Here is a 17,068-nt window from a genome sequence, read left to right as displayed (position 1 = left end):
AGTGTGCAAATAATTTGTTCCAGTACCCCACACAACATCAATATTATAAAATCTGAACATAGTAATATACATGACAAAATACATCCAGTATTTTAAAAGGGAATATCTGGAGACGTCTTAAATTTAGTTTGAAAGCTTTTTGGCAGTGCCTGAGGTACATGCAACTTTGGAACATATTCCGAAGCCGATTTCCTAAAACATAATAATTTACATACTTTAAACATCACCATGCCAACTTATGTATTCTTCACTGCACAATATTAAAGTATATTAAAGTTTAAATGGGTGCCCTTTTTGAAACTGTGACACAGCCTTAATGACTTTTGTCGATGAAAACCAACATTCAGTTTTCACCTGTGCATCAACACAGGTCGCAGGCTTTTTCAAATTATACATGTCATTTTGACAATCGATGGCAGGGCTGCCAGCGGTCAAAGTTGGCCCATTTCCTAAATGTAACAGTATGTCCAAGTGTTTAAGCACCTTTTGGGAGGAAAAATTACAGTGATTATGACACTGACTGTGTATAGATCGAAGTGGGAAAAAAGTCTGTTTAATGTAAACTGTTAGTTATGGTCAAAGTTTCAAAATGACCCAGATCGTGTTGTGGATCAAAAGCTGTTCTACCCAAGAAACTAATAATAATGGGCTACTGTTTTGAATGAGTCTGCACAAATTCAGAAAATATCATCAGAACTAGGGACTGTCTGGATTTGAAGATGTAAAGGTTGCTATTGATTTTCAATGTGAAAAGTGTGTTATCTCTGTGACACACTAGGGCAAATCCTAGCTGAAAAGTTTCAGTGTTGTGTATTACATATTGTCATATTAAATGCAAGATAGATACTGTACAGCAGGTTCAAATCCGGAAAAAATAACAATAGAAGTAAAAAGCTGGAACAAATTCAAATTAACAATCTTGTTGATGGACAAGAAACATTATTACCAGGTTAAAATTGGATTTGAAGTGAAAGTTAAATAGGCTGATCAACCGACCCATAGGTGGAATGACCAATGATGATCTTCCAGATAAAAATATCTGACTAACAAGTTTTTATTTTGCTCCTTGCCCTCTACCCTGTGATCTGTTCTGCACATATAGACACAGCCCTTAGTCTACACTCTCATTCACACACCAATTACCTGTTTTCAGCAACACCCACTGTCTCCCAGCTCTTCTTCTGCCTTCTCTCTCTCTCTCCCGACTGCTTGCCATCTACACTCAGCTGTTAATACCCATCTGATTAGGGCCTGGTAAACACACACACACACACACACACACACACACACACACACACACAAACACACACTTTCACTCACCTCCACCCCGCACTTCCTTTGTTTGGCTTTCTCTCTGTTCACCTAGCCCTGACTACCCTCATCTGAACTTCATTTTGTTAATCAGTCCCTTCACTGTTTACCCTGTTAATCTGCTCCATGGACTCTCAGCTTGTCCTTGTCTTTATTCCAGGACCTTGGTTATTATCCACCAATGTTTGGTTGTGGTTATGTGGTAATTCTTAAAACTGGTAGGTTTTGAGAACTATGTAACTTTTGATCTTGACTCTAAGTTTGAGCAGTTTTCTGCCCTTGTTTACTCTCCCTGTTAAGCCAGTCAGTGTACTTTTCTGTTTCTCCATTGCCCTCAACTATAAGTTTATAGTTAATAATAATAATAATAATAATAATATAAGATAATAATAATATAAGTATAAGAGTTTTAGTTTAAGTATGTTAGCAGGTACAGGATTAGTAACTTCTGACATTTTTTTCATTAAATTTAACTTGCTTTCAGTTAGTGTAAGTGTCCTGTAGTATGATATAGTAGTTTTACCAGAAGAGGATTTACAATGGTAAATAATTGTCTCGTCTTGAAACAAATGTAATATCACCGATGACACAAGCCAGCAAATTCAGCCATTGTTATACTGGTAGCCTCTACAAATCCAGATGTTTGCACCTGTCATGACCACTGTAGTACAAAATATCCTCCCTTTCCTAATATGATGACATTGCAACTCAATGTGCAAACACTGTCCAGTTAAATTCACTAAAAAGATTGTAACTTTGGAATATAAACACTATATATAAGAATATAACTCAGAATGGGGGTCTTCCTATTTGCTTTAAATACACATCTGAATATATTTTTTTACACAGAACAAGAACTATGGATTTGGTCCTCTACCTTTATTACTAAATTGGCTTTAAGAAAGTGATTTAAGGCAAAGGAGGATTTGAAAGAGAAGAGTAGTGATCTAATTATTTGGTGTGGAGACATCAAAGACACATGAACTGTAACTGAATTAAGTTAGAATCACACAATTTTAAATAATAATATAAAGTATTATAATATTAGTAAGTATTACGATATTATTTGTTTCAGCATAATCTATTTAATTAAAAAAAATTGACATAAGATGCTTTGTTTTATTACTCACACTACACCACAAGGATCTTTAAATCACAAGATGAACAGCTTCTTGTGCCTTAAGTTCGGATACCTCAACATTAACTATGTTTTGATTGAACAGTTAATATCAAGTTATATTGGTGGCGGCGGCTGATAACATCTGTTCAAATCCAGACTTGATGACAAGATAGGAATTAATATGAATTTCTAATGATTATAATGAATCTGTAGTTCAACCTCGAGGTGTTATAAAGTGAAGCTGACTGACTGATTTATAGGATATGTTCAGATCATATCAACAGAAGAAAAATTAGATGAACATGTTTTCTCTCTCTCCTTCTTTTGGCTCCATGAAAGCCAGTGAAAGCTATCACCCAATAGGCTGACTGCCCTGTGTGTGGAACTTAGTGCCCAGACCAACTGTGGGAGATCCAGCCTCTCCACCCCACTATTCACAAAAGCCATAAGATTACCAAATAAAAACCTTTTTAAATTACTGTAAATTAAAATATACAGTGTCTATTTTAAAAAAGAAGCGTAATTTCTCCAAAATTGATTTGGTCTCAGTTAGAGGAGGAGTTATGTTCACTTGCTAAAGGCTATCAAAAACGCCAGGGCAGGGCTCAACATTAGGGCTTCCCCGGGGCATGTAAAGTATGATTGGGCAAGTGGAATGTCTCATGCAGTTGTCCAGTCAGACAAGTTGAAAATATACAAGTAATGGTCTAAGGCGTTTCCCAAAAACGGATACACCTTAATTCAATTCAATTCAATTCAACTTTATTTAAGTAGCGGCAATTTGCAACAAAGTCACCTCAATGCGCTACAGATGAAGTGTTCACCTTGTTTTCATTGTCATATTAATGCAACTTACATTAAAAATCATTGTGTCCTTCAACCTGTAGAGACATGAGCTGCAGCTGCCAATAAAATGTATACCACTGTATGTGGTCAATGATCTGTGTTGTTAAGGTGTAGAAAATATTCATGGCATAGTTTCAGATTTTGTTGCTTGTTTAGTGCAGGTGCAGGCTATTTCTTGTTAAAATAGAAGTGAAAGGTACAAGCACACAGACGCAGACTTTAAACCTCTGCCCCATTAAAGACCGAACTTTGCTGCATCAGAAAGTGGCTGACTGAACGTTTTTCCTTAAAAAATTTTACACTAAACTGTCAAAGCAGTATAGCTGTCATGGTTAATGTTAATGAGAAGTAAATTAGGTTTTTCTCTTCATCAATAAAACACACTAAAAGGATTTTTCAAACATCAATAATTGAAACAGACTCAGATTGTGCCTCAATGTGAGGAGAATTAATAACCAAGGAACAGAAGCTCTGCAACACATGATCTGTGTCAACTCCACCAAAACACATTTTCACCCGCTGACGATAAATCTTGTGACTTGTAAAACTTCACTATGAAGTAGGTTATTTTAATTTTAATTTAAGGACATTGCACTATAATTACCTGTCAATGTTGTGTTTTGTGTTAATAAATTATAATAATAGGTCAAAAAAAAAAGATTTATTTTAAAAATTGATAAAATGTATGTTCCTAGTTAGTGTGGTCATTACACAGCAGCAAGAATCAAAACGTCAAAATATCTCCAAATTGAAAAGAAAAATGCACATTTTATTTACATGGGAGTGACTTAAATATTCTGTATTCAATTCAACTTTATTTATATTACACCAATTCACAACAAAGTCATCTAAAGGCACTTTACATAATAAAGTCTACATAATAAAGTACTAACAATATTAAGGTGGGGTGCAGTAAACGCTGCTGTGCTCATATGATACTCATATAATGTAGATTTCAGTTTTGCTTTTAAAATACAACAATAAAGACAGAGAAAGACTATTAAAAATATGGCTGCTTCTAATATGACAGTTAATCTTTTGTGAATGATTTGTCATTATGCGGAAAAACGTTGGGGTTTCTGATTACAGGCTTCTAGAATGAATGTCTGAAGACAGCAATTGCGAATCACTGAATCCAATTATGTTTTAATTACCCATAATTGTGGATAAACAAATTACAACAAGATAATTCAAAATTCAAAATTTAAACAACTTTATTGGTGACTGTGGCACAGATCTAGACTGGTCGTCCATCAATCCCATAGTTGTTCGATCCCTGGCTCCTCCGGTCACATGTCAAAGTGTCCTTGACCAAGGCACTGAACCCCTTCTGCTGAGTGTTTGCCAGCTGCACAGCAGCTCCACCATCGGTGTGTCTGTGTGATTACGTGTGATTGTAAATGAGAACTAGTGTAAAGTGCTTTGGGTACCAATAGGTAGAAAAGCGATATATAAGTGCAGACCATTTACCATATTAACCGCAGGGGGAAATTGTGTTGCATTGTTCCAGCTGCTCTCCAAAGGAAAAGTAGAAAAGAAAGGAAAAGCACATTAATCAAACAAAGTCCGTAAATGTCTTTACAGTCTTCAAGTCTAGTTGCCACAGTGATTCACCGCTGAACTTGGTTCAGTGCAATAAATATATCAAATATACAGTCAAAGGGTAGATGATGTCACTTTTTATAAATGTGATTTTCAGGATACACGGGAACATGAAAGTCGGTGCTACAGTGACTTATAGTGCAATTAAATTAGTCTGCCCTATTGTTATTATTTGCCTTTATTATTTACTTATTTACTTTACTAATTACAATAGCAGCATCAGTCAGTCTGGATTTGTGGGCACGTTTCCATCTACACAATAATACTACTGCACAGGAATAATAGCATTTATGTAACAACACTTAAAGTTTCCTTTCATATCCACATCGACACAACAGAATGTCTGATCATGATGCTCTGTTGGAGGATTTAAATAATTAATGGACATAGTGATGCTTGGTATCCTGTATAAATTGTCCATTTGACAGTCTCTTTAACTGGAGTGTACAGTGCAAGTACCACTTAACAACCATACACTACTATAAAGTTACTATGCTAACATGGAACTCTGAACCAGTCGTGTCTGCTCTCCCCAGCTCTCTACAAAGATAAATGCTACAAAACTTATCAAGCAGAAATGATTGCTCTTCTCTGATTGGTTACAAGGGCAAGCTAGGATTTCCCCTGCCTGCCCCTGGGTTGAGATCAGTCCAGAATTCTCTCTTGCTCCCGACTGTCTTTACTCCCTTTCCACTGCAAGTACTCAGACCTGAACTGTTCACACTCTGGTCACCCTGGTCATCCTATTAAACTTCATTTACTTCCCTGTGTGTGTGTTGCGCGTGTGTGTATTCTGCTTGTGTGTGTGTATTCTGCATGTTGATTCTGAATTGGGTCGAGGTCTGACTACCCACATTTTCTAAAAGTGTGTTTGTCCTATCTTTGCCACCCAATTAAGCCACAAAGGAAAAAGTCCTTCCTCCTCATTCAAGGTCAGTCCGGCTTTAGGACTGGTCATTCTACAGAAACAGCCCTGCCGGTTATTGAATTCCTTTGGGCTGCAAAAGCTGCAGATCAGTCTTCTATACTAATTCTACTTGATGTATCTGCATCCTTTGACACTAAAAACCACCAGATACTTCTGTCTGCATTCTCTGACAATGGGATCTCTGCTGCAGTTCTTGTCTAGCTCAGGTCTTACCTGTCTGGACAAACATTCAAGGTGTCTTGGCAAGTTTCTAATGCTCACTGCCTGTTTATGGATGTTTCACAGGGTCAGGTCTTGGTCTTCTCCATCTATCTTACATCACTGGGTTCTGTAATCTGCTCACACAGCTTTTCCTATTATTGCTATGCCAATTACACACAGCTCTTCCTGTCTTTTTCACCAGATGACTCCACTGTCTCATCATGCATTAAAAAAAAGGATACCTTCAACTTAATCTCACCAAAACAAAAGTTCTAATGTATACAGTCAGCACTCCCATCCAACACAGCATCAACTGAGGATTGTCCTCACTAAGTCTGCAAGAAATCCAGGGGTCATCGTGGACGACCAACTAAACTTTACTAACCACATCTCGTCCATCTCTCAAGCATGTAGATTTGCATGGAAGGATCAGACCCTAACTTTCTAGATAAAGTAACCAAACCCTCGTGCAGTCTGCACACAATTTGGCTCAGAAAGAATTAAATGTGTAACGCTCTGTATGTAGACCGTCGAATTAGAGTTATCCTTTGCCCCTCACAAACTCGCTCTCCCGGGGTGATCAAGCCCTAAAAGCCAAGAGCATTGGTTGTTCAACACATCTATGGTTAGGAGACGTAGGAGTTCTAACTGACGGACATGTCTCTGTATAAGGCACAGCAAACCAAAACCAATGTAAGTGCATTAGTGAGGTAGTGTTAGCTATTGTAAGACTGATGCTATTCCTTTACAAATAGCACCGGTGAAATCTAGAAATATAAAAGCAACTTCTTCCATCATTTTAACAAAAAGTTAAAACCTCAAAGATCTTTTAAAAACAAAAGCATTTTTAACCTTGTTTTGTTAACAAAATTAATATTATCATGCAAGAAATTGGTCCTGCCACTGTCATAGTATAATTCTCCAGCGCTTCTGAAAAACTTTAACATTTTCAGATATTTTGCCAGCGAATTATTTAAAAGCAGTATCTGACATTGATGATCCCAAAGTTCTAACCAATGAAACTCTTTCAACTAATTTTTCAAGAATCCCATGCAGGACCCTTGTGATAAAAAAAAAAAAGCCATTCCAAATTAATAAACTGCCTTAATCAATGTACAGTAAGCAGTAATCTATTACAGCTGATGCTGGGGACTATGCAGTTTTAATCCTTCTTTGCTCAGCTTTTTATATAGTTGATCATACAACTTTGCAGGATCAACTAGAGAAATGCGTTGGAGATATTGCACTTTGACATTACAAAACTTTTCTAGTCTTTTTTTTTGTCCATTTCCAAACTAATTGAGATGTATTGCTATTTTAAAAAAATTATGCTGTGAAAAAAAGAGAAGCACAGTGTCAGCATTGTCAAATTATTTGCAAATGCCACAGTTTGCCCTGGCCTGGCACAAAGACTATTAAAAAAAACAAAGTACTAGCCTTAGTATATTTCTTGCTAACAAACATAAAGCCAACAAAATGCACTCAGGCATGGAGTAGACACAGTACTTAATCCTCCCTCAGTAGATCAATTGATCAACACCACTGCTACAAGGTAACCTTGTCTGTAGGTGCATTTTGGGCATTTTTTTAAAACCAAGATTTCTAAATGTGTGACTTGGGATGTAGGGAGGGATTATTAAAAAGTAATCTGTTGTGATAAGAACAGAGAGACATGATCTGTTCTCATAACAGAAGAACAGGTCATGATAACAGTGCAATAAAATGTCTATTATCTGTACAAGGAGCAGATCATATGGTTTTGAGCATGCGATTGCATGAACTATAAAGACGGGTCAATTATCTTACGATATTAAGTGCACAGCCAACTTTATTGCAACTTACTGCACACAGGGCTGATTCTGGATATTTTGCTGCCCTTGATGACATTTTTCACTGGCCTCCTACAGGGAACTGATGTTTTTATAAGGATTTATTTTGACAATTTTCTTCAAATGTAATGATGTGTATTATGTGTCATGCCATTTCATACCTGTTATGCATTGTGTGTTGATATTGGCTTTAATCATGTTTACGATAAGTAACTGTGTATAATGTAACTAGATTCTTAATATAGCTTTTTTAACTTATGACAAATTCATTGAAATGGTTTGTAGGTGGATAAACGTAACCCTGAACATAATTGTACTGGCGCAAAAGTTTTCATCCTTCTTGATAGATAAATTAAAATAACCTACTTTGTTTCTGATTAAGGACAGCTGTCAATCAAGGAGGAAACATCTGGAGTAACAGTCTGTTAAAGTAGATTGGTCATCTGAAATTAATTATAAAACATTTTGTTCCTCTCTTTAGGACCCTTCCAGCTGGTTTTATCATGAGCATCCACCTAGCAGCTTGCAACCATGGCAGCAGTTTACTCGTAGCTGTGCTTCCCGATCTCTCTGTATCTTTCTGCAGGTACCCCTGGCTTTGGAGCTCCAATATGGAGTTAATGACCCTACCCATCTGCCCAATGTGTTGTTTGTTGGTTTCATTGCCCTTCTTTTCTTTTTTCTCTCGGTTTTCTTGTCACCCCATAGGGTCAAAGCAGATCTGTCTGAGGTTTCTTTCTTAAAAAGCTGTTTTCTTCTAACCAATGCTACCTAGTGCTTGCTCAAAGGGGGCTTTCCCTGTAAATCTGTGAACAAATGAACAAATACTGTATATTTATAACTTTCTGCTCTGCTGCTATGCAGCTGACCGACACATGATTGAGAGGAAGTTGGGGTTCAGTGTCTTGCTCAAGGACACTTGAGTAAACCACAGCATTTCTTCTTTTTCAATTCTGAACATCTTCAATTCTGAACCAATCAGCTGTTACTTTAAGTGAGAGATCAAGCCATCTCACAACGTAAATGTTGTCTACATAATGTGAGGTCAAAACAAGTTGGGATCAAGTCAGACCGAAAACTAGCTAGCATACACTGTGGTGGTAGCAAGTTAACCAGCGTGACAGTCTGGGATAGTACTTGCAAGCTAGTTTGATGGTCAGTTCAGAGATTACTCAACAGGCTGATGACTTACAGGTAGTGATAGTTCCAGCATACGGGCAGGGGCTAAAGAGGAAGGCAGGCAGGTGCAGGGAATTGAGTTTAATTAAAACACCAACAAGGTTAACACATAGCAAGGCACACAGTCATGTCTAGGTACATGTAACAGGAAGAAATAATGGGCAGCTTGGCAGGAACATAATGAGAGATGCGCATTGGAACATGACCTGAAAGGTATAAACACAAGTGCAAGGAGATCTGGAGACTGGATGGAGAATAACGGGGACTAAAAGGTTCTGTAGATGTCCAGGGCCTGGGGGGAAAAAAAGGAATGAAAGTGAAATCTGACACAGACAGGCAACATAAAGGTTAGGTGGGAAGGAAGAAAGCAGAAATCATGACAAAGACACTAACATTATGTTTAGGAGAGTGGCTGTGTTCAGATAGGAAGGGATATTAAACATTGTGTCACACAGCTTCATGCTTCTTATCTTCTATTTATAGTCCTTTGTTATGTTTCTTAACTAAATGCTTTTGTAGACAGATTTCATGTTTGGAAGCACAGTGGTGGATTGGTTAGTGCTGCTGCCTCAGCTAGAAGGTTGTGGGTCCATGTTTCCTCCCACAGGCCAAAGACCTGTTGTCTGCTTGTGTAAGTCTCTCTGTGTTGGCTCTGAAACAGACTGCAGACCAGGGGAGACTCCACCTCTATTCCAATGACAGTTGGGATAGTCTCCAGCACCGGCGGCCCTTAAAACGATTATCAGTTAAAGATAATGGACGGATGAATTTTATGTTTTCTGCAGCCTTAAAAGAGGTTTAAATTTTATATTCACTTTTTTAGGCTTTGCCCCAAAGCAGAGAAAAGGGGAGAAAAAAGAAAAGGAAAAAATGACTAACGGAAATGATTCTCCTAGTTATGAGTGATTGTATGCTGTTATAATTTATTAGTTTGATCAGATGACCATTCACACTAAAGAAATAGGAGAGAGGGGGAAAAAAAAAAAAGCATAATTATAAAACAATCCATACACTGCCATGTGACACACGTGGTGATCAGAGGCTTGGTGTGCTCCATCTGGGCGACATGTTATATTCGTGTGGAGTGTGTTTGAGAAACAATGCTTTTATATTCTATCTCGACACAACTTAATTGTTCCTCATTTCACAGCTGAAAGTTAAATGAACTACTGGTGAGTGAAATGTGTAAGAGAGAGAAGCAAGCTAGTAAGAGACATAGAAAGAGGACAGGAATTGGGGAACGGGGATAATTATGGTCTATGATTGAAAGAACTCTATCTCTATCTGGTAGCACAATAACGAGTCAAAGTCACTGAGCTTTATTCTGTCATTGCCATCCCCAGACAACATGCAAGAATTTTTCATACAAATTGTGCATGTACGAGTATAATTGAACCTGGATTTTTCGCTTAGGTACAGTTAAATTTATGAGTGGTCCAGAGCTGATGAGTCACATGCAGATACTTGAGCAAACTTGTTTGACTTTAAGCAAAAACATGAAACTTAAGTTGGCTCCAGCATGGGAGTCAATATTGATCGATTCTTCCTGACCAGTTACCCCTCTTCTTGTTCTACTCGGATATCAGGCTACTAAATAGCAAATTAGGGATTATCATCTTATCATCTATCTAATCATCTTGTTCTAGGGCCTAAAACAAACATTACCTTGTGATATTTTGGCTGCAATAAGCTAGTAGACACCTCAGTTTTACCCTCAAAATTCGCTGTAAGGAGAGATTTCTCCTGTATTATATACTGGTTTATAATGTAATCTAAGATTTGTTCTAAAGTTTTAGCATTACGATGAAATAGTAAAATGCTGGTTGGTTTAAACTGAATCAACTCTGTGTGTGTGTGTTAAATAAATGATATCAAAATACTACATCACCAACTTAAACTATTAGGTAGTTACTGTACATTCCATACAGTCTCGCTCTCAATTCGGAGAAACATTGTTATTTAATAATGTAAATCACGAGGGCCTATGTGGGCACTGCAATAAAGTAAAACAAATCACTTCTCCTCCTGATGGATATTTACAGCATTGCACCAGGCTGCATTCACTACTGAATGGACGATCACGTTCCAGCTATACAGACACAGTATCCATCAGGGAGCCCTGGTGGAACAGCCAGCTTCCCACAGGGGTGACAAAACCTAATGCAATTCTTTGCTTTTGAATCATTCCCTACATTTTATCACATTTATTAAATGTGTCAGATGTCATAATAACCAAATATGATGGCAGGAAGAATAAAACTGTAGTTGGTGTTATCAATCCAAAAAGCAATCAGACTGACATCTCTAATTTATATTAGTGAGTGATGCAAATAATTTAATAAGAGATGAAGTGGCCAAGAGAAATTATCTATATACGGAACTGAGATTGTCTAATGAAAGAAAATCTCATTATATTTCAGACAAATTGACTCTGTGAATTAATATTTATTTGATATCATTTGCTATCAGGCAAGTATACATGTCTTGAAACACCGTTGTATTTAGGGATGCTCTGGGGAAATTACCATGGTTTTCTGGCACAACAAGAGGGGAATTGTTCGGTAAAAACCTCAACAATAGGAAGAAAATGAAAAACTTATTAATTATCAGATAAAAGTTAGTAAAAGTGCAAAGAGTTAGTAATGTGAAAACAATAGTGCACATGAGCTGTAGTTCTAGTTCTGCATTTCACCATAGCTTGTCTTGTTCAAATTGCAAATAGACACGTTCAACTCATATACTAAAACATTTAAAGTGTATCCACTTTGATAGTTTGTAATAAGAAAAGGTGTAATAAAACTTTAATTGTTCTATAAAAGCTCCTTAATGTCTTTAGTTATTAAAACTATAGCAACAATGCAGATTTGTATTCACGTCTTCTGCAACAGAGAGGGTTAGTCTCCAGGTATATGAAATAATCAGTGTGTGTCAGAGGGATTGTCCATGATTAGGAGTTCAGACAGCATTGTCCTCTCAGCTACAACCTGCAGAGGGTTCAGCTCGAAAACCTGTGAAGATTTGTGTATTAAAGACCCAAGTGATGTGATAAGGAGGGTTTATGATAAAGGATTTATTAACAACAAAAGATCAGTCCCAAAGGAGGACAGGGAAACACACACTGAGAGGACAGACTAGGCAGAAATCTGAATAGAAAAACTAAAATAGTAAAAACGGACATGTGAAGATGGTTATAAATTACTGAGAAGGGGTGTGTACATACAAAAACCTTAGAGACTAACAAACTAAAGAGGGCACACATGCAGGGATCAAACAGACAGGGAAAAATTATCTAAACCAAAGGCTAAACAAAGACTGACAGGGAAAAACTAAATACAAAAAAATGTAAAAAGACGCCAACTAACAGAGACAAACTGATAACTGAAACTCACACTGGAAATGTGATAAAGAAAATGGGGACAAATTAACAAACAAACCAAATCTTAAACAAACTGACAGACAGCAAAGGACCAGACCTAAATGCTAAGAACTAAACAATAAGGATAAACACCAAACAAAGTATCTAAATGGAAAATAAGACCACGAAACCTCAGACCATAAGGGGAATCCGAGTCCAACAAATAGGCTTCTTCCAAGCAAAAAAATGGCTCACGGTCAATGAACACGGGGGAGTGTAGACAGGTGATAACGGACTGACAAACTGTGGGGAAAAAACGGGAACAGGTGAAAGAAATCAAGACTAACAAGGCCAGTGAAGAAACCACAAAGACTATGAGCAGGAACTGGGGCTGAGGTGCTACAAAATAAAAGTCTGGGACAGGAAGTAAACTTGAAACAAAAAGAAACAAACAGGAGTCCAAGGCCTTCATGTTAGTTTACTGTCCAACTGGACATTAAAGACAAATGTGTTGGTTTTAGGCTTTCAACAGCCCCGTACATGTAGAGGAGGACACCATGCTCTTCTGGGTCCTGCTAGGATCTACTGTAGATCCATTAAAGGGGAACTTTAGCATGGGGGCAAACGTCCTCAGGTTTGGGCCATTATGTCTAAAAACCCCGGCCTTTAAAATATCTTGCAACTAATCTATCACAAATCTAGTCTGAAGTATAGTTTTTATAAACAAGAAACAGCAAACAAAACCAATCCAGACTAAAACAAGATGATCAAAAATTTATTAAAACCCAATCTTCTTGCCTGCCTTCTTCAAAAGATCTGTTTACATTATTCTTAGAAGTGCTGACATCATAAAAATTGCATAAAATATGATTTTTATTTTTTGGTTTAACAACTAGGCTGACATACACACAGCTGTGACCTACTTACAAAGTCTACTTGCCTGTCCCAGCAGGCTCCAGTTGACAATAATACATGACAACACAACATGGGGAGCGGAGTGAGCACACACACATGCGGAGACCAATCTCTCATACAAAAATGGCACTGAATGTGTGTGTCCACTACTCCCCAGAAGATTGGTGTTAACAGGAGAAATTACACCACACCCACAACAGGTAACGAATTACATTTTTTTGCTACGTTTATGTTGTATGCAATGTGTTCTGAAATGAATCTAAAGCTCAATTATAATAAAAACAAAACAAACAAAAAAGTAAAATAAACATAAAGAACCATATAAGAATGAAAAATCCAATCCAAAGTTTGGGACAATGTGTAAATGCAAAAAACAAAAATAAAGAATTTAATGATCAATTTGTATGGTTACAAATTACATACTGTATATTCTATACTTACACACACCACATCTGTAATTAGTTACATGGCAGATCTGGAATAAACTCCTGTTCTAAGGTAGAACAGTTCACTTTATTAATGCATGTGTAACACACCCAAGACTTCCTGCTTGTTATGCATTTAGAGTTTTATTTTATTAATAGTTGATGATAGAGGGACAGTTTTTATTCATTTTAAAAATTTTCTGAGCAAAAAAAAAAATGTGTAGGCTATTCATTATCCATGTCAGATTAATAATAGTGATTAAAGGCTGACAGTTTGTCAGAAGTGAAGCTCTGCTAGTTTTGCTTTAATATAGCACTTGTAAAATGTACATTGTGCAGTTTTCTAATATTTGTCAGAAAGGGCAAAAAATTCATATATGTTGGCATTATGATCAAAGCCAGAATAAATCAGTAATGTTAGAGCTCTGAACATGTGCACCAACAAACAGAATGGCATTGATGTTGGTAAAGCAGCTTATGTGCTTCTAGGTTTGCAGTAAATCAGTTTTTAATAGTTTTATGGTCTCTCTGGTCATTTTCCTCCACTTGTAGTGACTGTCTATAGGCTTGTTTTTATTAAACATGGCCAATAACCAATAGCTACCAAACTAGCATGGATACCTCAATATGACTTTGTCCAGTTCTTTTCATTTAGATTGAGGTAATCAAGAAAGCGACTCATCTAAATTACAGAAGGAAATTACAGGGGTATTTTTCAAATAACCATGCACCATCCTCTTGTTTAGAGATGACGTAATCGGGCACAACAAACAGACTTAACTATCAAACTAGCTAGCGCACCTTATCTTTCCAAACCAATAGACAGATTCATAAGATGATTTAAGGAGATTGAAGTGACAAAGTTTTAACCACCTGGTGTTGCAATTCAAATAATAGATTTTCTCTTTGACACTGTTTAGGACCATATACTTTGCCTGAAATGGCAAAGTTACAGTAGACATGAGCGCAAAGACGAAACAAAACTCTCTGGGCTTGATAACGTGGTCATATAACTTCTTCATTTTAAATTGAGTCATCTGCAAATTCTCTCTTGCCATAAACCTGGCAACAAACAATGTCTAAAGCAATTAACATAATCATTCAAGTTTTTGAGGGGGAGCCTCTACCTCCACACAACTGTCCTTCAACAGAGCCTTCACATCATTTCTTGTTAAATTTAACTCTTTTGCAGAGGAACTTAGTGGTATTAAGCTGATTTTATATAGCCACGCCCCCAGGCACCAGACAGTGGTGGGGCTGGCCTTGTAAGTTGTACAGGAGAAGTTCTGGAGGAGCATACACAGATACTGTTACCCACTGTACACAAAAAAGATGGAGACAGAATAAAACAATGGGTGAGAAGCAGGCAAGACCTGAATGAAGGTCATCAACAAATTGACCAACATAGGAGACAGATATCGTACCAGTAAATATGTGGAACAGTCTCAAGCTCGAAATGCAGCCACATCCAAAGATGATGACCCACACATGAAGGCCATCTGAGGTGGTTTGGATGAGAATGTTTTCCACTTTTATCCACTCGATGAAAGACTCCCTCTGAATGTATTTGTGTGGCTGCCTCCACCAGCGGCTTCTTGATGATCTGAAACAGAGGAGTTGGTGTGATGAAGAAAGGACTCTGAGGTGGTACGGATTCTTTTCAACAATAGTCTACTTTAGCCTACATAGTTTCCTATGTACTGTAGTGTTTCCTAAGCACTTTGTTTCTGTAACTTAGCTTAAAAATATAAATTAGAAATAGAAATAGTGTTTTAATAGCTCTGGCTGTGGTTAATGCATTGCTCAAGGGCCCCACCACACAGCTTTTTAATTTGTTCACCCAAATTTAACCCTGCCCCATCTAGGAATGCCATGTCCTTTATGTCACACATTTTCTTCTCTAACCCTATTGGGTTTGCCCAAAAATAATTTAAATCCTTTTCAGTCAAACAATGGAACTAGTTCAATAAGTTCGAAAGGCTAGTTGCTAAGTTATGAAAATGGCTTCTGTTTAACATAGAGACAGAAAACTTTCTAATGCATCATGTACTGAAGTAGAAAAAGTTGTAACATGCACAAGATTAAAGACCCCTACAGAGTCCTGATGGTGTGTGGATGACACAAACCTATTATCCTGACTTCATAGTCCTCCTGTTCCGCTCTCTGTGTGTGACTTGTCAAAGTATAAATACATCACCTTTAACTGGCAGCAGCTCCCTCTCAGCGAGTCAGTGGGACTTGCAGCCCACCCTGTGCTTTTTAGATCCATAGCAGTTTTGCCAACCCAACATTTAATGCATTTTTCCCTTTTTTGGGGGGGGGGGGGGGGGAACAAACTGAAAAGGTTTGTTTTATAAAATGCTCTTTGGGCTCGCAACTACCACGCTCAAGGTAAGTATCACAACAGGTGCTATAGAGGACAAGCTGAAGTGCATGACTGTGTGGTACTTCAACAGCAGGCACTGTGAAGGGAGAACACACAGTTTTAAATGTAGATAATCATTGATTTCAGTCAGCGTGGGAACCTGAAAGGCTCTTGGTTGTGTTATGGTTCTACACAACAAAGCTTGTTGGAAATATATGTGACAGTGTTCGGCATGCACAAAGCTGCTGGATAAATTCAGAGGACAGCAGTTGTTATTTAAAAATAACTGGCAGCTTCACTTGGTCGGTGTCTTACCTCTGATGTGTAATCAGTGGAAACTTGCTCATCTGCTCTTTAGTATATGTGGCCTGCGTCAAGATAGTTGGGCAGATAGAATTTCTCACTGATTTTACTTTGAGACTTCAAATCATAAGATACTGTATTGGCCTTCTTGCATCTGTGCCTTTATCTCTTGAATTCAGAAAGAAAACTACTTATTGCTGCATGTTACAGAAGATGCATTAATATGAAGCCATGCAGCCATAACAAACAGGTCAATACAGGAAAACTATAATTCAGTTTGTTGTATAAAGAAGTAGAATCAGTGGACAAATTCTGCATACAAGTGTATCCAGTGGTGGAAAGTAATGAAATACTTTTATTTAAGTACAGTACTAAATTTTACTGCTACCATTTTATGCAGCTCTGGAATTCTCGCAACCAGGGCAGTATGAGGGGGAGAAGTCTCAGTTTAGGTGTTTAACAGTGCGGACGTACTCCAGACTCTTGTGGTCTGTAAGGAACAAGAAAGGCTGTTTGGCTCCCTCCAACCATTGGCGCCACTCTTCCAGGGCTATTTTGAGTGCCAAAAGCTCTCTGTTGTCAACATGATAGTTTCTCTCTGCTGCAGAAAGTTGGCGGGAGAAAAAGGCACATGGGTGGCACATCAAACTCCACAATGAATGAAAGATCACGCTCTGGTAAGGTAAGTA

The sequence above is a fragment of the Channa argus genome, chromosome 14 (assembly GCF_033026475.1).
Source record: "Channa argus isolate prfri chromosome 14, Channa argus male v1.0, whole genome shotgun sequence".
NCBI classification, from domain to species: domain Eukaryota; kingdom Metazoa; phylum Chordata; class Actinopteri; order Anabantiformes; family Channidae; genus Channa; species Channa argus.
The sequence above is the reverse complement of the archived record's forward strand: the minus strand, read 5'-3'. Positions refer to the sequence as shown.